This window comes from Hypanus sabinus, chromosome 10 (assembly GCF_030144855.1).
Source record: "Hypanus sabinus isolate sHypSab1 chromosome 10, sHypSab1.hap1, whole genome shotgun sequence".
NCBI classification, from domain to species: Eukaryota; Metazoa; Chordata; class Chondrichthyes; order Myliobatiformes; family Dasyatidae; genus Hypanus; species Hypanus sabinus.
The window spans coordinates 98,930,635-98,952,101 of NC_082715.1; the positions used below are offsets into that span (position 1 = coordinate 98,930,635).

General features: G+C 42.2%; 1 long non-coding RNA gene across 1 annotated transcript in view; it reads left to right on the top strand.

Annotated features, from left to right (window-relative positions):
- Positions 1–2,459: 2,459 nt before the first annotated feature.
- Positions 2,460–21,467, top strand: part of LOC132400317 (uncharacterized) — a 37,273-nt gene continuing 18,265 nt past the window's right edge. The window contains exon 1 of the long non-coding RNA XR_009514222.1: positions 2,460–2,574. This is a non-coding gene — a long non-coding RNA (uncharacterized LOC132400317). The remainder of the gene's footprint in view (positions 2,575–21,467) is intronic.

A 21,467-nucleotide genomic window follows, 5' to 3' on the forward strand; every position in this document is an offset into this window, starting at 1 on the left:
CTGCTGGATGTGGAGGCTCATTGTCTGGTAAGTAAAGAGGAGGAAATCTATCCCTGTTAAGGCAACAGGAAGATGGAATGAGGATCGATGTCCAGGAACCCTATTTGTTTACAGTCTTTGCCAATGATTTGGAAAAAGGGATTAAGTTTATAATATCTAAGTTTACTGATGATGCAAAGCTATGTGGCAACATGAGATGTGACAAGGCTTCTATGAGGCTTCAGGAATAAGGTAGTGAAACAACGTATGCAGCAAAGATTTGCCATATAGATCCCTGGGATGGCAGGACTAATGTTTAAGCAAACTGATTATATTGCTGTGAGTTTTGTCATTGACACTTACAAAATTCTTGTGGAGATTGTCAGAACAGAAGCAGTGATGAAGCTTCCATTAGGTGTGGTGCCTAGAACAAGGAATCACTTTCTCAAATACTGGACAGAGGAGAGAAGAGAGTTCTTTAGGTCAGGGATTTCATGAACTGTGACAGAAGTTAGAATAACAGTCAGGGTCAAGGATTTCCAAAAGTGTCATGTGGGTCAGGGGATTCCTGAACTGAGACTCAACTTGGATTGTGGATTGTCCACTTCCTGCATATGGAGTACAATTTGGGATTTGCTTTGTCTGACCTGGATCATTTAAGTGGTTCTGGAATTTCCTGCTGTGGAACTGGATCAGGGATATCCTGAGAATGGATTATGGATCAGGCAATCCTGATCAGTATCTCAGCATATGGAGTGCTGCTCTTTAATTCCCAGTACTGTGACTGAGCAGGGGCTCTGGGGTCTGGGATTTCCTGACTTCATGCTGGGTGCAAACAGAATGTGTGCTGGGATTTCCTTACTCTGAGCTTGATTGAAATGGCTTTCTGGATTGAACATAAAATTTTAGTTAATCATTACCTGTCTGAATTTTTGGCCAAGGATTTAATTTCAAGTGACCAAACATGGTATTTAGTTCCTGGATTTCCAAAATTGTAGCTGGAGTGGGATTGGGGCCATGATCACATGAACAGTGACTAAGCAAAAACTGTTTGCCATGAATTTCAGTATATGTGACTGTATGGAGAATTTTGGTCAGAAATTTTTTACCCAATGTGGATTAGGGAATTATAAATGGACATTGAATATGGAATTTCGGTCACCTTTTTAACCGGTGACTCAGTATGAAAAGAGGGTTCAGGATTTCTTGCGTGTTTTACAAGGATGTGATGTAGGCCAAGAAATTCTTGAATTTTGGTCTGACATTTTATGTAGGTCATGACCTCCTGAAGTGTGACTAAGTAAGGAATGTTTGCCACGGATTTTGTTGCTAAGGATGGAATTTGGGCCTGGGATGCCCTTCCCATTTACTACACACAGAGTGGGAATTAGACAATTCCTGGAGCTTGACTCAGCATGGAATGTGCATCGGCGCCTTGCTAAACTGACACTGAGAGAAGAAAGTGGGTCAGCACTTTCATGAACTGTAACCATGGGGGGATTTTGGTCCGGGATTACCTGCACAGTGGCTATATAGAACATTAGTCAGTAATTTCCTTACCAGTCGCTGAAAATCAAATGAGAATTCCTGAACTGTGAGTGAACATTGAAACCTGGTCAGGATTTTCCTGAACTTGGATTTGGTAGGAATGTTGGCCAGGGGTTATCTTTCCAATGACTAGGCAGGAATACTTGACAGTGATTGAGAACAGAATATGAAATCCTTGAAATGTGGCTTGGATGTCCCTTGACTTGTGCCAGAGTGCTGAACGAAGATCTGGAATTTCCTGTCTAGAACTGAGTGTGGATGGTGAAATCTCATTCCATGAAAACAATATCCTGTTCCGGTCTATGCTTCCAGATGAAAGTGTAGGCCCTGTCCTATAAGATGTCTATTTTCAGTCTTTACTGAGGGTGCTAATAAGAGAACGTCGAGGTTTTTGAGCTCAGTAAGTGAAAACATTCACATTATTCACTGTTGGGTTTGGCCATAAGATTCCCATTGCTGTAGGCCCCTAATTTCATACTGAGGGGGGCCTGAGTTTGATTTGTTTGTGGGGCCCTTCTCTCATTAGTTTTCTTTTCTTTCTTTCTACCTTTCTGTCTTCCTTTCTCTCTTTATTTTTCTTTCTCTCCTTTTCCTTCATGAAATTAAACCTAAGAATGAAAAATGAGATCACGTTTCCTCCGAACATCTACAGTTCTCTCAATGTTACGGCTTATTCACTGGGAAATTACTTCCTTGATTCAACTCCACTTGTTAAAAAACCTCTGCACCTTTTACTGAACTAAACAGAGGTATACTCAAAATTACCACTTTCATCATTACATTTTTTTTAGATGGAGTAAGCAAGTTTAGCCATTTATAAATCCGAGTACATTCCAACCCACTTGTTACTAATGTGAATCATTGACTACAGTTGAAGGAAAAGGCATGAAAATAGCTGGGGCAGCAGATGGCACCTCTAGTAAAGCTGGATCTTCACAATCAAACCTCAGGTACTGTCTGTGGTGAGGTGATATATCCACCCTGTGACTGGTTATGTCTCCTCCAAGTTCTCTGTTTTTCTCCCACATCACAAAGACTTCCAAATTGGTAAGTTAATTGACCCTGGTATATGTAAGTGGCAGAATCTGGGGGAAATGATGGGCATATGAGAAGAATAAGAAAAAATTGGCATAGGATTAGCCTAATTAGTGTTTGCTAGTTGTTATGGACTCAGTGGAGTGAAGGGTTGCTCCTAAGTTTGACTCTATAACTTACTCAAAGTTTAATGTTCACATAATAATAAACAATATGAAGTGGTTTTAACCCTGAGGTGTGAAAAGGAACACATTAACTTAATAACTTCAACATATGTAAAGATCTTTGGAATGTATAAAGCCAACTGATTCAATTTTAAAGCTTCAATCTTGCTGCACAAATTGAGTCCTCAGGCCTTCTGGGTCTACAGTCAGACTGGCAGGGTTCTGGCCGTACGTACAAACAGTAGTTGATGGATGGCAGAACAAAGCATTCAGAATGAGCCTCCTTCTGTAATGCTTTCCACAGTGAATGAGGTTGTCTATGGAAACTGCCAACTATGGCACCAAAGCAGTACAGAAAAATACATAAACATTCTGATCTTCTGGAAAATATTAGGAAGGTAATCTGCTTAACTCCTCGCTCCTATATGGAATGGAATCCAGACCACATCAGGGCACCTCTCCAGTCCTGCATTACCACTTTCCAAAGGGGAGAAACTAAAGGACTTCTTCAAAATATGAAATGAATTGACTCCTGATGTCAGTGTTTGCCAATACATTAAAGGTGTGGCCCTGACCTGCAAAATTCTTAGCAAAAGAGGTTTACATCATAGCTGGCTTTTTGTGTCTTTCAGACTACTTCTCAGATTTTCCTAATTTGTATCACTTTGTGTTGATTTTCTTTTCCTCCAAGATTTAAAGTTCCTCTTTTTCTGAAGTAAATTCTTTATTTTGGCCTGAACCTTCCAGGCACTCCACTAACCGCAGACTGGAGAGTGGTCAAGTGATCTGTCTTTGGGCTGGTGCCAATGTCACTCCAAACAGCTACGAGGAGGAATGTAGGAACTGCATGTTAACTATTCTCATCTCCTCACTACTCTCCTTTCACTCTGGGATCCAGCATGCTGCTCAGGGGGAAAGCAGAAGTCAAGGCTTGTGTTTTTACATAACAATGTAATTGGTATGAAGTGGGTACCATCTGTGAAATCATGAGAACAAACCAGTGGTCCAGGATTCTGCCACATCACATGAGGAAAAATTTTATTTTACAATGTTGTATGACTACAGGATACATAGAGACACGGAGAGCATTTTATTGCTGACGTTTATGTCTTCTTATTTCGCACTGAGTGCTCACCAGAAGTAGATGGGAGCCTCTATAACCCATGCAAATTAGAGTTTGAAAGTGTCAATCAAGTCTTTTATTTTAATTGTTGATTTTTGGTACATTACAGTGCTGCTCATCCAGAACTGCCTTTGAGAAGCTGGTTGTGAACCACTTCTTGAGTCACTGCAGTCTTTTTGGTGATATCCACAAAGCTGTTAAGCAGGGAGTACCAGAATTAAGACCCAGTAGCAATGAAGGCTTGGTGACGCACCCCATGTGCTTGTTTCTCATGTGTTGTTGTTAGCGCATATTCTGGAGTCAGGGTATATAGCAAATATGAAGAGCTGAATGTGGATTGTAAATTGCATTTAAGATGCAGCTCTGAGCAACAGTCTTCCTGGAGCTGCAGACTGGGTTGATAGCAAACCTGGAAACATCTTTTCACTTGATGTCTACATATGCATGAATGCAGCTAGAGGGGAACAATGACTCAGGTCGTAAGAGCAACACCTTATTTTCCATCTGTGTAGCCTGCAACCTGATGGTATGAACATTGATTTCTCAACTATCCAGTTATTGGCCCCCCACTACGCTTCTTCACCATTCTCCATTTCTCTCACCTTATATCCCTACCCACCCATCGCCTTCCTCTGTTGCTCTTCCCCCTTCCTTTTCTTCCTCAGTCTTCTGTCCTCACCTATCAAATTCCCCTTCTCCAGCCCTCTATCTCTTACACCGATCAACATCCTAGCTCTTTACTTCACCCCCTCCATCTCTCCTGGGTTCACATATCAGGAGGTAGAGGAAGTAAAAGAACTTTACTTCAAGGTTGAACAATAGTTTGTGTCTCACTGTCATCAAGTTCTTGCTCAGATGAGAAAAAAACTTAATTCTACCTCTAGATGTATTTTCCTCAATATGCACTATTATTGCTATGTTTATTTTTGTTCATTTTGTTGTGTAAATTATAAATAATCTGTGTTAATTTAAGTTTTTTTAATTCTGTTTGCCATATTTGTAATGTACTGTGCTATTGCTGCAAAAAGCTAATTTTCATGGCATCTACTGTATTCCTTGGATATGTACTCCCATGACAACAATCTTTGACTTGGGTAACTCTGCATGGAAACTGGCACACCAGTTCACCAGGTCTGTATTGACCATCAAGCACTAATCCCGTTTTATTCTTATCAACTCCATCTAGATTCTACTGCTTACCTACACATTAATGGCAATTTACAGGTGGACAACTAATCTTCAGGCCCACCTGTCTTTGAAATGAGGGGAAACTGGAGTATCCAGAGGAATACTCCTTGGGAGTCACTGGGGAAATGTGCAAACTCCACACAGACAGCACCAAAAATTAGGATTTAACCTGGGTTTTTGAAGTTACGCAGTGCCTGCTCTACAAGCTATGCCATCGTTCTAATTATTGTTGCAGCTGGATAGACTTGGTGATCCTGCGTAATGTCATTTGTTTTTTTTTGGCACTGGAAGTCCAGATGATACAGGGAACAGAAATGAAATGGAGGTGTCATGCCATAACCCTGGGCATAGAGCTATGTAGTACACTTTACATGGTCACAAATTAGTAAGATATAGAAGAGACAGGATCATTCTAGATTGCTAAATTCATTCTTTATTGTCATATGAACTGAGGTACGGTGAAGAACTTGTCCTGCATGGTGCATATACAAATCAATTCAGTATAACAACACGTTGAGGTTGTGCAAAGTAAAACAACAGAATATAGCAAAATAAAGTATTGCAGTACAGAGAAGTGCAGTGCAGGTAGACAGTAGAGGGTAAGATCACAATTAGGTAGATTGTGAGGTCAGAAGTCTATCTTATTATACTAGGGAACCACTCAATCGTCCTAGAACAGCAGAATAAAAGTTACCCTTGACCTGGGCTTTTGTATCTTCTCCCTGATGGGAGAGGGGAGAATAGATGGGTGAAGATCTTTGTTGGCTGCTCTACTAAGGCAGGGAGAACTTCAGAGAAAGTCCATGGGGGTGGGGGGGGGGGTGCTGTTCTTCATGACGTGCTGAGCCACGTTCACAATTCTCTGTAGTTTTTTGTGGTCACAGGAAGAACAGTTGCCATATCAAGCAATAAAGCATCTTGATAGGATGCAAATTATGCTGCTTCAATTAAAAAATAGTAATGGATAAAGGGGATGTGCCAAATTTCTTTAACTAATGGAGGAAGCAGAGGCACTAGTGAGGTTTCTCAGCCATTGCATCAATGTGGGTGGACCAGGACAGGCTATTGCTAACACGAGGCTACTGCTGATGTTCTCTCCTGGAAATTTGAAGTTCTCAGTCCTCTCAAGCTTATTTAATGAAATTGAAGAAAATGTTGTTATCATAATATCACACTACGAGGATCTCTGTCTCCTTTGTGTACTCTGGCTCATCATTGCAATCCCAAGTCAATATGCATGCAGTTTTTGACAATGTGGAATATCTGCATTCGATGCTGAGCTGTAAGGGTACAAGAGAGTGAAATGCAATGGGTGCTTTTGGCAGAGAGAGTGTTGATGACCCCCCTTCTGCAACAGTAGTCAGCAAAATAGGAGTTGTTGCAAATACCTGCAGTTCAAGCTCAAAAAGCCTCAATGCATGCAGCTTATGCCATAATGAATGTATGTCCTCTCACAAACATTACCTCTGTTTTTGTATCACTGGATACTGCCTGGCCTGCTGGGAACTTCCAGCAATTTCTGTACTTATATTCACAAACCAGTCCTTATGCTGCTCCAAGTCTCTGAGGTCCTGTGTCCATAGCAGAAGGCATGATACTGCAGCAAAGATAATTCCCACAGTGCTTCGCACTTGTCTCTCAAATGGAGAAACCTAACAACTTTGCAGCATTAGGCTACTGCTGAGAGTTGTCTCTCTCCTCCACATCCTCTAACATCTCCTTTTCTGTGTACTTGCTGCTATTTCTCCCAGTTGTGCCGTCTTTCCACAGAAATCCCTATAGATGCATCAGCTCTGGGATTAATTGGTTTACAAGGACTTTATGAATCTATGACAGGAAATTCTTCAATATCTGGCCAGCATATCTCTTTTAGTAGACTTTATTAAGTTCAGAACAATTCTCAAAAAAAAATCAAAGGTTTTGAGCAGTGTCAATCAATGATCCAAAAGCATGAGAAGAGATAGCTCACTCAAGTTTGCTGATTGAGTACATAAGGCATCGATTCATGGCAGTTTGTTCTTTTGAGGACTGGCCAATTAGTGATCAAGATTGATTGGCAAGAACAAATTAAAATAAGGCAGTAGCAAGTAGACGTACATTTTTGGAATGGCCATAGCTGGAATAGAGTGTTAGAGTGAAGATTTTGAGGCCTTAAGTCTTTGAAGCTTCAGTGAGGAGAGCTTGGGTGAGAAAAGGTGAAAAAGTTGTAGGTAGTTTCTTTCCTTCTTCATATTTTCTCAGTTACTACAGTGCAGGTGCCAGGCAGATTGGTTGCATGCTCCTCTTGTGGGACGTGGGAAGGCAGGGAGATATATAAATAGTTACACCCAAGGTAAATATGGAAAAAGATCGGTCTGCTCTGCAGGTAATGATTATAAATTGATAAAAAAACAATTTTGATAGCATCGGAAAGGATCTGCAAGTGTGGATTGGGATAGCTGTTTTCTGGCAAAGGTGTACTTGGTAAGTGACAAGCCTTCAAATGTGAAATTTTGAGAGTACAAAGCTTGCATGTGCCTGTAAGAATGAAAGGCAAAGATAACAGGTTTAGAGAACCTAGTTTTTCCAAGAGATATTGAGCCCCTGCTTACTTAAAAAAAAAAGGTGCATTGCAGGTATAGGCAGTTAGGAACAACTGAGGTACTTATGTGGAATAAGAAGTGCAAGAAAACACTTAAGAAAGAATTCAGGAGGGCTAAAAGAAGGCCTGAGATTGCCCTAGCAGAAAAGGTGAAGGAGAATCCTAAGGGATTTTACAAATATGTTAAGTGCAAAAGGATTGCAAATGACAAAATTGGTTCTCTGCAAAGTCAGAATGGTAATCTGTCTGGGCAGCCAAAAGGGATGAGAGAAATCTTGAATGGATTTTTCATGGATTGTATATAGATAACAGAGGAGAAGGTGCTTGCTGTCTTGAGGCAAATTAGGGTTGATAAATCCCAGGGCCTGACCAGGTGTTGTCTTGAACCCTGTGGGAGGCAAGTTCAGAAATTGCAGGGAGAACTAGCAAGATACTTAAATCATCATTAGTGCCAGGTGAGGTACCAGGGGATTGGAGGATAGCTAATGTTGTTCTGCTGTTTAAGAAAGGCTCTAAAAGTTAACCAAGAAGTGATAGGCTAGTGAGTCTGACATCAGTAGTGGGAAAGATACTGGAAGGTATTTTAAAGGACTGAATATATGAGTTTTGGATAGCCATGGACTGATTAAGGATAGTTAGCATGACTTTGTGTATGTTAGGACCAATGGGATCTGGGAAAACATGTCCATAATTCATTGAAAGTGGCGGCATAGGCCGATAGGGCCATAAAGGAAGCTTTGGCATATTGGCCTTTATAAATCAAATTTCTGAGTACAGTGGTAAAACACAGCAATGCTGGAGGATCTCAGCAGGCCAGGCAGCATCTGTGGTAAAAAGTAAACAGCTGTCGTTTGGGCTGAGACCTTTCATCAGGAGAATACAGGAGATGGGATGTTATGTTGAAGTTGTACAGGATGTTGGTGAGGCCTAATTTGGAGAGTTTTGTGCAGTTTTGGTCACCTACCAACAGGAAAGATGTAGAAAAAGTAAGTTCGAAAGAGTACAGAAAAAATTGACAAGGTTGTTGCCAGTACTGGAGGATCTGTGTTAAGAGGAAAGATTAAATAGTTTAGGACTTTATTCTTTGGAATGTAAAAGATTGAGGGGAGATTTGATAGAAGTATACAACATCTTGAGGGGTACAGATATTTGAAATGCAAGCAGACTTTTTCCACTGATGTTGGGTGGGACTACAAACAGAGGTCATGTGCTAAGGATGACAGGTGAAAAGTTTAAGGAGAACATGAGGCATAACTTCTTCACTCAGAGTTGTGTGAGTATGGAATGAGTGCAACTGGTGCATGCAAGCTCAATTTCAATGTTTAAGAGAAATTTGGGTAGGTACATGGAGGGTAGGGGTGTGGAGGGCTATGTTCCATTGCAGACTGATGGGAGTAGACTGTTTGAATGGTTCAGCATGGACTAAAGGGCCTGCTTCTGTTTGGTCCATTTCTATGACTTTTTCAGTGTCTGTATGTCATGGCAACAGCCTGACTAACTTTAAAAATCAATCAACATCTAACCCGCAAGCAATTTTTCCTCAATTTAAAAAGAACAAGCAGGGGAGATTTCCGGCTGGTGAATATGGACTGACAGAGGGTAATAGGAGGAGGATGGTGCTCCAGTATGGCAGCACTGCCGTCAGACAGTGACACACATTGATGGATGATATAAGCCGCTGATTTGTCATGTTTCTGTGTCCTCACTGCAATCTATTCAGTAGTGCAACAATGGATACTGAGCAGGTATGATTCATAACCAAAATCTGAAAAGTTTTTCCAATGTTTCCATTTCTTTTCTCTCAATTTTGGAGTTGTTAATTATTTTTTCCTGAATTCAGTCACATTTTAAATTTTCATAAAATCACGTTTCAGGATCTGAAGAAACTTTTGAATCTTTTCCTTTTTCCCAACGACCCAGAATAGGCTTGCCGCAATGTCTTACAGCAACCACAGACAACACCCAGTTTTAGGACAAATACCTAAAAAAAAAACTTAAGATTCAATTATATCAGAGCTTTCACTTGACATCTCTGTAAAATATAGTTTAGATACTGAGTATTGCAATTAAGCACTGTCAAAGAGCTTATTTTCTTTAAATTGGTTGTATTGTGGAATTCACTCTCTGAACCATATCCTTCTAAATACACAGTATTTCTTCACCATTGACACCAACATACAGTATGCTGACGTATAGCTCTTCACGTAGAACTGCTCATCTAAATTTGTGCAGCTTTGTTCTCCTCCTGGGCACACCACTCACCATTCTCTTCCCTCTGATGCTGGAACTCCAACACTTCAGAGCTGCATTCTGCTGGCGAGCTAGCATAGAGTTAGCAAAACATCCTACACCCTCCTCTGAGTCTCTCTAACCTCATCTTTATAATGTTAATCCCAGCAAACAGGTTGCTATTGAAAATGGAGAAACCAGCCATGAAGACCATCACTGTATTGCCTAATGAGGCAATCTCTATGCTTCAGGACTGTTTTGAACAGTCTAACTGGCCGATTTTCAAGCAGGCAGTCACAAGCAGAGAAGACACAGACCTCAAGGAATATGCCTCATCCACCGTTGGCCACACCAGTAAGATGCTGGTAGCTCTAGAACCATTATCTTTCAGCCCAACCTGAAGTCTTGGCTGAACACAAAGTTGCACCCCCTGGGATGCTGTCCTCAAATCTAGTGACAGAACAGTTCTCAGAACACCCAGGAGAAGTGTCATCTTAGGCATCAAAAGGAAAAAGACTACCTACAAAAAAAACAGGAACACCTGTCCAATAATGATCATCAGAATAAGTGGTTGTGCATCAAGAGCATTAAAAACTATGTAAAGAAAAACAATGTCAACTATACCAGGGAGGCGTCCCTCCCTAATGTTCTAAACAATTTCTATGGAGCCTTTGAGGCATGTAGCACAACATTGGCCGTGAAAGCTATCTCCTAGGTGAGTAACCACTGTCTGTAACAGCAGCAGATGTGAGAAGGACTCTGCAGATATCAAACTCCGTGAGGGAGAAAGGCCAGGCAAGATCCCAGGCCAAGTACTCAGGGAGTGTCTACTTTCTGAAGAGGCTGACAGTAGCTGGAACTATACTCATATCACTCTACAGATGCACAGAAGAGGGCTTCCTAACAAGCTGCATCACTGTGGGATGAACACTGTACTGCAGCATACAGGAAGACTCTAAAACAGATAGTCAGAACTGCCTAATGAATCTCTGGCACCAGCATACCTACCATTAAGGAAGTACATTCAAAAAGGTGCCTGAAAAAGGCCAGTAACATCATGGAGGATCTCATGGACCTTGCTCATGTCCCACTCCCATTAGAGAGGAGGCTACATAGCATCTATGCTTGGACCAACAGACTGAAAAATGGTTACTTTTACCAAGCAGTAAGGCTGATCAACACCTCCACCTACCCCTTCACACCTCTATCTACCACTACACCATCATTTTCAGGTTCAGTCAGTTTATGTACAGACACTCCTATGCCTTGTGTCATTTTATAGACAGACAATCAATCAGTATATGTAAGGTATCTTATATTTATTGAGTTCTTTATCTTACTGTTTTTTGTGCTGCATTGGATCTGGAGTAACAATTATTTCATTCTCCTTTACACCTGTTAACAGGAAATGACATTAATCAATCTTGAATGTTGAAAGGAAGATGTTGATAAAATTAATAGATTAAATATTAGGCAGATGAGATTCACTGTGTCTTTTAATGATGAACATTTTACCTACTCCATTAGGTCAAGTCCCAATACGTAGAAACACGCATATTGTCCTTATTTTCTCTCCTCAAATTTTTTGGACCTAAGTTACCTTTCTGAAATTTTCACCACTTTTCAGGAAGGAAATTTCTCATTTACAGGCACGTTAAGGTGAATCACATTCCCTAAATCTCATTCATTGAGGAGTAGATAGGGAAACAGATCCTGGAAAGGTGTAATAATAATAGGGTTGGCATGGTGGGAGGTTTTAATTTCCCAGATATCAATTGGCATCTCCCTAGAGCGAGGGGTTTAGATGGGGTGGAGTTTGTTAGGTGTGTTCAGGAAGGTTTCTTTGCACAATACGTAGACAAGCCTACAAGAGGAGAGGCTGTACTTGATCTGGTATTGGAAAATGAACCTGGTCAGGTGTCAGATCTCACAGTGGGAGACCATTTTGGAGATAGTGATCACAATTCTGTCTCCTTTACCATGGCATTGGAGAGGGATATGAACAGATAAGGTTAGGAAAGTGTTTAATTGGAGTAAGGGGAAATATGAGGCTATCAGGCAGGAACTCAGAATCATAAATTGGGAACACATTTGCTCAGGGCAACATGGCAAATATTCAGGGGATATTTGTGTGGTATTCTGCATTGGCACATTCCAATGAGACAGGGAAAGGGTGGTAGGGTGCAGTAACTGTGGAGTACAAAAGCTGTTGTAAATCTAGTCAAGACCTAAAGAAAAACTTACAAAAGGTTCAAAAAACTAGGTAACGATAGAGATCTAGAAGACTATAAGTCTAGCAGGTGAGAGCTTAAGAATGAAATTAGGAGAGCAAGAAGGGGCCATGAGAAGGCCTTGGTGGATAGGATTAAGGTAAACTCCAAGGCATTCTGCAAGACTGTGAAGAGCACAAGGATAAGACGTGAAAGAATAAGACCAATCAAGTGTGGCAGTGGAAAAGTGTGTATAGAACTAGAGGAGATAGCAAAGGCACTTAATGAATATTTTGCTTCAGTATTCACTATGGAAAAGGATCTTGGTGATTGTAGTGATGCCTTGCAAAGGACGCAAAAGCTTGGGCATGTAGATATTAAAAAAGAGGTTGTGCTGGAGCTTTTGGAAAGCATCAAGTTGGATAAGTCACCAGGACCGGATGGGATATACTCCAGGCTACTCTGGGAGGCAAAGGAGGAGATTGCAGAGCCTCTGGCGATGATCTTTGCATCATCAATGGGGATGGGAGAGGTTCCAGAGGATTGGAGGGTTGTAGATGTTGTTCCCTTAATCACGAAAGGGAGTAGAGATAGCCCAGGAAATTATAGACCAGAGAGACTTACTTCAGTGGTTGTTAAGTTGATGGAGAAGACCCTGAAAGGCAGGATTTATGAATATTTGGAGAGGTATAATTTGATTAGGTCAGCATGGCTTTGTCAAGGGCAGGTCGTACATTACGAGCTTGATTGAGTTTTTTGAGGATGTGAGTAAACACATTGATGAAAGTAGAGCAGAAGATGTAGTGTATATGGATTTTAGCAAGGCATTTTATAAGATACCCTATCCAAGGCTTATTGAGAAAGTAAGGAGGCATGGGATCCAAGGGGACATTCCTTTGTGGATCCAGAACTGACTTGCCCACAGAAGGCAAAGAGTGGTTGTAAACGGGTCATATTCTGTATGGAGGTTGGTGACCAGTGATGTGCCTCAGGGATCTCTTCTGGGACCCTTACTCTTTGTGATTTTTATAAATGACCTGGATGAGGAAGTGGAGGGATGGGTTAATAAGTTTGCTGATTACACAAAGGTTGGAGATGTTGTGGATAGTGTGGAGGGCTGTCAGTTTATAGCGGGACATTGATAAGATGAAAATCTGGGCTGACAAGTGGCAGTTGGAGCTCTAGCCTGATAAGTGTGAAGTGGTTCATTTTGATAGGTCAAATATGATGGCAGAATATATTATTAATGGTAAGACTCTTGGCAGTGTGGAGGATCAGTGGGATCTAGGGGTCTGAGTCATAGGACTCTCAAAGCTGCTGCACAGGTTGACTCTGTGGTTATGAAGGCATACGGTGCATTGACCTCCATCAATCATTGGATTGAGTCTAGGAGCCGAGAGGTAATGTTGCAGCTATACAGGACCCTGGTCAGACCCCACCAGGAATAATGTGCTCAGTTCTGGTTGCCTCACTGTAGGAAGGACGGGGAAACCATAGAAAGGGTGCAGAGGAGATTTACAAGGATGTTGCCTGGATTGGGGAGCATGCCTAATGAGAATAGGTTGAGTAAACTTGGCCTTTTCTTCTTGGGCCAACAGAGGATGAGAGGTAACATGATAGAAGTGTGTAAGATGATGAGAGGCATTGATTGTATGGATAGTCAGAGGCTTTTTCCTGGACTGAAATCGTTGCCACAAGAGGACACAGGTTTAAGGTGCTGGAGAGTAGGTACAGAGGAAATGTCAGGGGTAAGTTTTTTACTCAGAGAGTGGTGAGTGCGTGGAATGGCCGGCAAGAGTGGTGGAGGCGGATATGATAGGGTCTTTTAAGAGACTTTTGGATAGGTACATGGGACTTAGAAAAATAGAGGGCTGTGGGTAAGCCTAGTAATTTCTAAGGTAGGGACATGTTCAGCAGAACTTTGTGGGCCGAAGGGCCTGTATTGTGCTGACGGTTTTTTATGTTTCTATGTTCCTTGATGAAGCCAAGCAGAAGCAGGATCCAGAAAAGAGGAAGAAGTAACTAAATATATGGATGAGAGTAGTGTGACTGATGTGTATACAGGGATTTGAATAATGGCTTTGACTAGTTCTCACGTGGAAAGATGGAACAACAAGTCAGAACCCACGATTCCAGAAGTTAGTAAATCGAATCTAAAATTATCTGAGTGCAATTTGTAATTGGAAAAAGAGAGTGACAGTGAAGGGTTACTTGTGCAATCAGAAGACAATGATGAGTGGTGTACCAAAATGATTGGTACAGGGACCAATGTTAGGTGTCTAAATTAATGTATTGAATGTGAACATGAGAGGCAAGTTTGCAGATAACCCAAACATTGATGGTGTTAATGATAGTGAGGAAGTTAATCTTAGTCTGCAAATTAATATTTTTTATGCTAGTAATATGAACAAATGGTAGCTTACCCTATAAAGTACAAGGTGCTGCATCTGGGAGATCTAATAAGTCAAGGACATAATGTAGGTCCCTAGTATTAAGGGAATGAAAGGACCTTGATAGATAAGTGAATAACCGAATGTGGCAGCACAGGTAGATAGATTGATGAAAATGGCTTACCAGGTAGCTGCCTTAATTAGCCAAGCATGGACTTTAAGAACATGGAGGCCTTGGTACAACATCACAAAGTATTAGTTTAGTTGCAGCTGGAATAGTGCCTGCAGTTCTGCTCACTACACTTAAGAAGGATGTATAATGGCACTGGAAAATTGCAGAGGAGAAACACCAGATCCTGTCTCGGATGGAATGTTTCACCAATGAAGGGAGACTGGATTTGTTTTCTTAGGAGCAGAGTAGACTGATAGAGGAATCTGATAGATTCCTTATATAACATTATGAAACTTAAATCAGGTAGATAGTAAAAGCTGTTCCCTGTGGCAGAGGCCTTATGACCAGAGGACGTACACTCAATGGTCACTTTATTTGGTACAGGTGTGGAACCCAGTGTAATCTTCTGCTCCTGTAAGACCACAAGACAGAGGAGCAGAATTAGGCCAGTCAGCCCATTGAGTCTGCTTGGTCATTCTATCATGGCTGATCCCAGATCCCACTCAACTCCATGCACCTGCCTTCTGACTGTATCCTTTGGTGCCTTGACCAATCAAGAAATGATCAAATTCCGCATTCAATATATGCACAAATTTGGCTTCCACCGCAGTCTGTGGCACAGATTTACTACTCTCTGGCTAAAAATACTCCTCCTTACCTTGGTTCTAAAGGGTTGCCCCTCAATTTGGAGGCTGTGCCTTCCAGTTCTGCATACCCCCACCATAGAAAATATCCTCTCCACATCCACGCTGTCTAGTCCTTTCAACATTCAGTATGTTTCAATGAGATTCCTATGCATTCTTCTAAATTCCAGTGAGTACAGGTCCAAAGCTGCCAAACACTCTTCATATTTTAACCCCTTCATTCCCATAATCATCCTTGTGAGCCTCACCTGGACTCTCACCAATGACATTGAGGTTGATACAGATTATCCACATCAAAGTTCGATGTGGTGTGCATTCAGCAATGCTGTCTGCACGGCGCTGTTGTAGGATGTGGTTATTTCTGTTCCAGTGATCTTCCTGACAGCTGGAACCAGTCTGCTCATTCTCCTCTGACCTCTCTCATTATCAAGCCATCTTCACCCACAGAGCTGCCGCTCACAGGATGCTTTTTGTTTTCTTCACACCATTCTCTGTAAACTCTAAAGTCTAGTGCATGAAAATTGCAGGAGATCAGCAGTTTCTGGAATACTCAAACCAGCTTGTCTGGCACCGACAATCATTCCATGGTCAAAGTCACTTATATCACATTTCTTCCCAATTCTGATGTTTGGTCTGAACAACTACTGAATCTCTGTCCATGTCTGCATACTTTATGCATTGAGTTGCTGCCAGATGATTGGCTGATTAGCTATTTGCAGTAATGAGCAGGTGCAGAGGTGCACTTAATAAAGTGGCGCTGTGTGTAGGTTTAAGGTGAGGCCTAAGAATTCAGAGAAAGATACTGTTTTTTCAATCTGGAACACACTGCCTGAGAAGGTGGTGGAGGCAGGCGCTCTCATAACATTTAAAAATCAGCTTGAATTACTAGGGCACACTGAGGGTTAGTATAGGATCTGATGCACGGCATGGAAATAAAGTGGACCGAAGTGCCTGTTTTGCAATCTGACTCTGACCTCACTGCAGAAAACATCAAATCTGTGTAGCGAGCTCCCTCTGAGGGCTGCAGCAGGTTCCATACCTGTGTCAAACTATATGTAGATTCTGGAGCTGTGATTCATTTTGACTAGCCAACGAAAGATAGGCAAATTAAAACATAAAAATCATTCAGTATAAATGCATGGCTGCCACTGTGGATGATAAGCTGTAACTGCTGGGAGTGTCAGATTAGGGCGCCAAGGTAGCATAGTGGTTAGCGTGATGCTTTTACAGCTCTTGCCGTCAGAGTTCAATCCCAGTGTCCTCTGTAAGGGATCTGTATGTCCTCCCTGTGGAATGCATGGGTTGTCGCCACAGTCCAAGACATACCAGGCAGGTTAATTGGTCTTTGTATGCTGTCTCAGCATTAGTTTAGGATTCTCTCAGTTCTGTCAGTGGTGCTGGGACAGCACTGCTCAAAGGGACAGAAGGGCCTACTGTATAACTCAATTAATAAATCCGTACTGAGATGTTCAAACCACTGAAGAGCTTTGATAGGATGGACGGGCAAAGCTATTTCTCCTGGTTACAAATCCATATTGTCATTGCGACAAATAGGATATGTTCTTTGTAGGAAGCATTATATCCCTTGAGAGCACACACCAGCTTGGGAAAAAACAAGGTGTAACAGAGAAATGGAACAGAGGACTATTAATTTGATATTTATTTTATTTATTTAGAGATATAGTGCAGAACAGACCCTCCGGCCCAACAACCCATCTGCTTAACACTAATCTAGCAATAGGACAGTGAACCTACTAACATATACGTCTTTGGACGTGGGAGGAAACCAGAACACCCAGAGGAAACCTGCACAGTTCAAGGGGTGAACATACAAAATCCTTACAGACTGAACTCCAAACTCCAGAGAACACGGAGCTAAGCTACCACAGTGCCCTAATTACTGATCATCCTCCCCTCATCACCACACCAATGGGTTACCACAATGAGGAGGGAGATGTGGAGAGCTGTTGGATTGGGGATTTTTTTTGCCAGATGGAGTACCAGATGAAGAAATAGTCGAGCTGATTTTAAAATTCAGGCAGATGTTGTGGCTGGATGTAGCCTCTTCCAGTCATACATAAATTTTAAGCTGATAACTATTGGTCGTCACTCTTGTGAATGTTGGCGCATCCCTCACCCAGCAACAGTAACTGGAAACTGTCCAGTTTGTACACAAATCCTAGTTCTGGAGAACTGGGTGAGAGCCCTGTGTAAATACAGTAGAAGACTCATGTTCACTGTTCATCTAAGAACTGACAGGCATATTGTACAATAATGCACTGGGTGGAAGCATATGCACAACTCACAACAACACACATGGAGTCAGAGTTCACTTTTAGAGTCTGGTCTGGTGTGATGACCTAATGATGCGAAGGTCTCTACTGACCTTTATGTTCTGTGTTTTATTTTGTCAATAAAGTTAGTTGGTACGGTTTCCATTGAACTCAAAAAGTGCTTCTTCCATTTTACTTACAAAAACCTACACTGGTGACTCCCGGGCTCTAGGATGATATTTAACTTATACAGTCACGTTGAAACTGCTGGAACTTTGGGAGAAAATGCCTCCACTTGGTTTGAACAAACCGAGGCCCAATTCAGGCTGCAAGAAATCATCGCAGATGACACTAGATATTACTATGTGTAGCATCACTCAGTAGTTCCACAGCAGCAAGAGTGGCGAGACTGCTTGAAACCTGCCTGAATGAGTAAATAAGGCAGGCTGAAGACTCTCCTATTACAGTCTTCGGACTATCGGAGTCCATGCGCACTAGACATTTGCTCTCCATACCCGACTTAGGGGATGCTAGGCCTTCAGAGCTAATGGAACACATGCTGTCTTTCCTGGAAAATCACCATAGTTGTTTTATTTTTAAAGAACTCTTCACGCAGCAAATGCCTGATCATATTTGATAGCCCTCGCTAATACACCTGTAAATGACTATAGGGAGCTTGCTAGAATGGCTGATAGTCTATTAGGCAGAAGTACATAGTTCCTCCTCCTTTCCTTGCCTCAATAAAGCTGGTCAGCAGGGCCTCCCATACATGCGTGCCCACAGCTGTGAAACAGACGACACTGGGTCTGTGCTTTTACTGGGCTCACTTTGGTACATAAGCCAGAAAGAGCCTTGCAGCTTCAAAAGTGTCACATCTCTGCACACTTTTTGAGTGCTTAAGCTAACGCAGGTTGATTATTAATGCTGCCAAGTGCCAGTTTGGGTTGACCTTCTCGGCCTTTGCATATCCACAGAAGATGCAAAACCCCTCTCATCAAAATTAGTCACTATTATGGACTTCCCACCAGCCTGCACTTCAAAAACAAACTACAGGAGTTTTTAGGAAGGATGAGTTTCTGTCTTCATTCCGCGAGCTGCTGAGCTTGTGCTCCCCCTGAGTAGTGCCCTTAAAGGCGATATGTATAATCAAGTGCTTGACTGGTCAGCGGACAGGACCAGAACATTTGATGACAGCAAACGAACTCTTTCCAATGCAGCCCTCCTGGTCCACCTGCTCTCCAATGTACCTATAGCCATTACTGCTGTTACTTCAGACTATGCTGTGGGGGCTGTGTATGAAGGGTTTGTCAAAAGGGTGTGGCAGCCATTCACCTCCTTCAGGCAGCAGCTCTGTTCCCACAGCCCCCCCACCCCCCGAAAGGAAGTATAGTATGTTTGACCGCACGCTTCTCTGACTTTATCTGGCTGTTTGCCATTTTCTGTTTACTCCACTCATGGAACATAGGACCTGAACCAGGCAGCTTGGACAGGCTCACAATGTCAGTTTGGTGAATTCTGGGGGCAGCCTGTGTACGGTGATCTTCTTCTTCGGTTGTCCATCGGAATTTGATGACAACGTCCACTCCTTTAACGGTGAGATCTTTGATAACTATACAGTCCTATCCTGGACCCACAAGCTCTATTGCAGGTGGGACATGTGTATGTGGTCGTGATGGCAACCATGGCATTTCTCCTGGCTCTCTTCTGCTGTCTTCTGGTTGTTCCTTCCATCTCCAGAATATGAACCCCATCTCTACACTGCTGTCATCAAGTGTTATGGTCAGTAGCAACATCCTCCAGGTCCTTAGGTCTGATCGTGCACTTCCTTAAAGCATTCTTCATCTGATCCTTAGCGCTTCTTCGTCCCTCCGGCTGAGTGTTGACCATGATGTAGCTGGCCGTATAACACTCTGCGGGGTAGCCGACATGGGGGCATCCTTATCATGTGCCCCAGCCACTACAACTGATGCTGGGTGATCGTGGCCTCAATCCTTGATGTAACTATGAAAATGGACAAGGGAGAGCCAGTGGATGTAGTGTACCTGGACTTTCAGAAAGCTTTTGATAAAGTCCCACATAGGAGATTAGTGGGCAAAATTAGGGCACATGGTATTGGGGGCAGAGTACTGACATGGATTGAAAATTGGCTGGCTAACAGGAAACAAGGAGTAGTGATTAATGGGTCCCTTTCAGAATGGCAGGCTGTGACCAGTGGGATACCGCAAGGTTCGGTGCTGGGACCGCAGCCGTTTACAATATACATTAATGATTTAGATGAAGGGATTAAAAGTTACATTAGCAAATTTGCCGATGACACAAAGCAGGGTAGCAGTGTGAAACATCAGGAGGATGTTATGAGAATGCAGGGTGACTTGGACAGGTTGGGTGAGTGGGCAAATGTATGGCAGATGTGGATAATGTGGATAAATGTGAGGTTACCCACTTTGGTGGCAAGAATAGGAAGGCAGATTACTATCCAAATGGAGTCAAATTAGGAAAAGAGGAAGTACAATGAGATCTAGGTGTTCTTGTACATCAGTCAATGAAAGCAAGTACAGCAGGTACAGCAGGCAGTGAAGAAAGCTAATGGCATGCTGGCCTTTATAACAAGAGGAATTGAGTATAGGAGTAAAGAGATCCTTCTGCAGCTGTCCAGGGCCCTGGTGAGACCCCACCTGGAGTATTGTGTGCAGTTTTGATCTCCAAATTTGAGGAAGGATACTCTTGCTATTGAGGGAGTGCAGCGCAGGTTCACAAGGTTAATTCCCGGAATGGAGGGACTGTCATATGTTGAAAGATTGGAGCGACTGGGCTTGTATACTCTGGAATTTAGTAGGATGACAGGGGATCTGATTGAAACATATAAGATTATTAAGAGATTGGACATGCTGGAGGCAGGATGCATGTTCCTGCTGATGGGTGAGTCTAGAACTAAAGGCCACAGTTTAAGATTAAGGGGTAGGCTATTTAGAACAGAGATGCGGAAAAACTTTTTCACCCAGATAGTGGTGGATATGTGGAATGCTCTACCCCAGAAGGCAATGGAGGCCAAGTCTCTGGATGCATTCAAGAGAGAGTTAGATAGAGCTCTTATAGATAGTGGGGTCAAGGGATATGGGGAGAGGGCAGGAACGGGGTACTGATTGTGTATGATCATCCATGATCACAGTGAATGGTGGTGCTGGCTAGAAGGGCCGAATAGCCTACTCCTGCACCTATTGTCTATTGTCTACTTCTGCAGTTGGTCTTTACAAGTATTTCAGTGTGAGGCACCCGGTCACGCCAGGGGTATGGGGGTGCATGATTGGCATGAGGGTAATCTAATGGGTGGAAACACACACATAATTCACCACCACTGACATTGAGTTGAGGTTCACTTTAAGAGATTGGTCTGAAGTGAAGGTTTCTACCGAGCTTTATGTTCTGCTTTTTTTTTGTCAATAAAGTGAGTTGTCCTGTTTTCCCTTGAACTCAAAATGCCTCTACCATTTTTTTACTGAAAACATACAATAGTATGTGTGGGAAGCAGCCAGGAAGTACTTGAAGTGCTTGCTTGCTGAAAAAAAGAGTGAAAATTAGCCATGTTTTTACTTTTAAGGGAAGGTGTGAACGTACAATACATCGATGTTGTCCCTTTCATCTCCTCATTAAACTCTTTCATGACGAGGATGCTTCTATGAGTGACTCTTGAAGTTAAACCATTACAGCTCACTACCCAGTATGACCTGAACACATGCCTGCAGTAGGCTAGATATAAGATAAGGAGAAGGTAGAGTGATGCAAACATCATGACTGAAACTAAGTATAAAAGATTGACGTAAGACTTCTGTATTGGTTATTTTAGACAAGCAATTGTTTAATTTCACTGTGCGTGAATACCACTTATTGTCATCAGCTGTCTGAACTTCAAAACTATGCTTTGCAGTAGTTG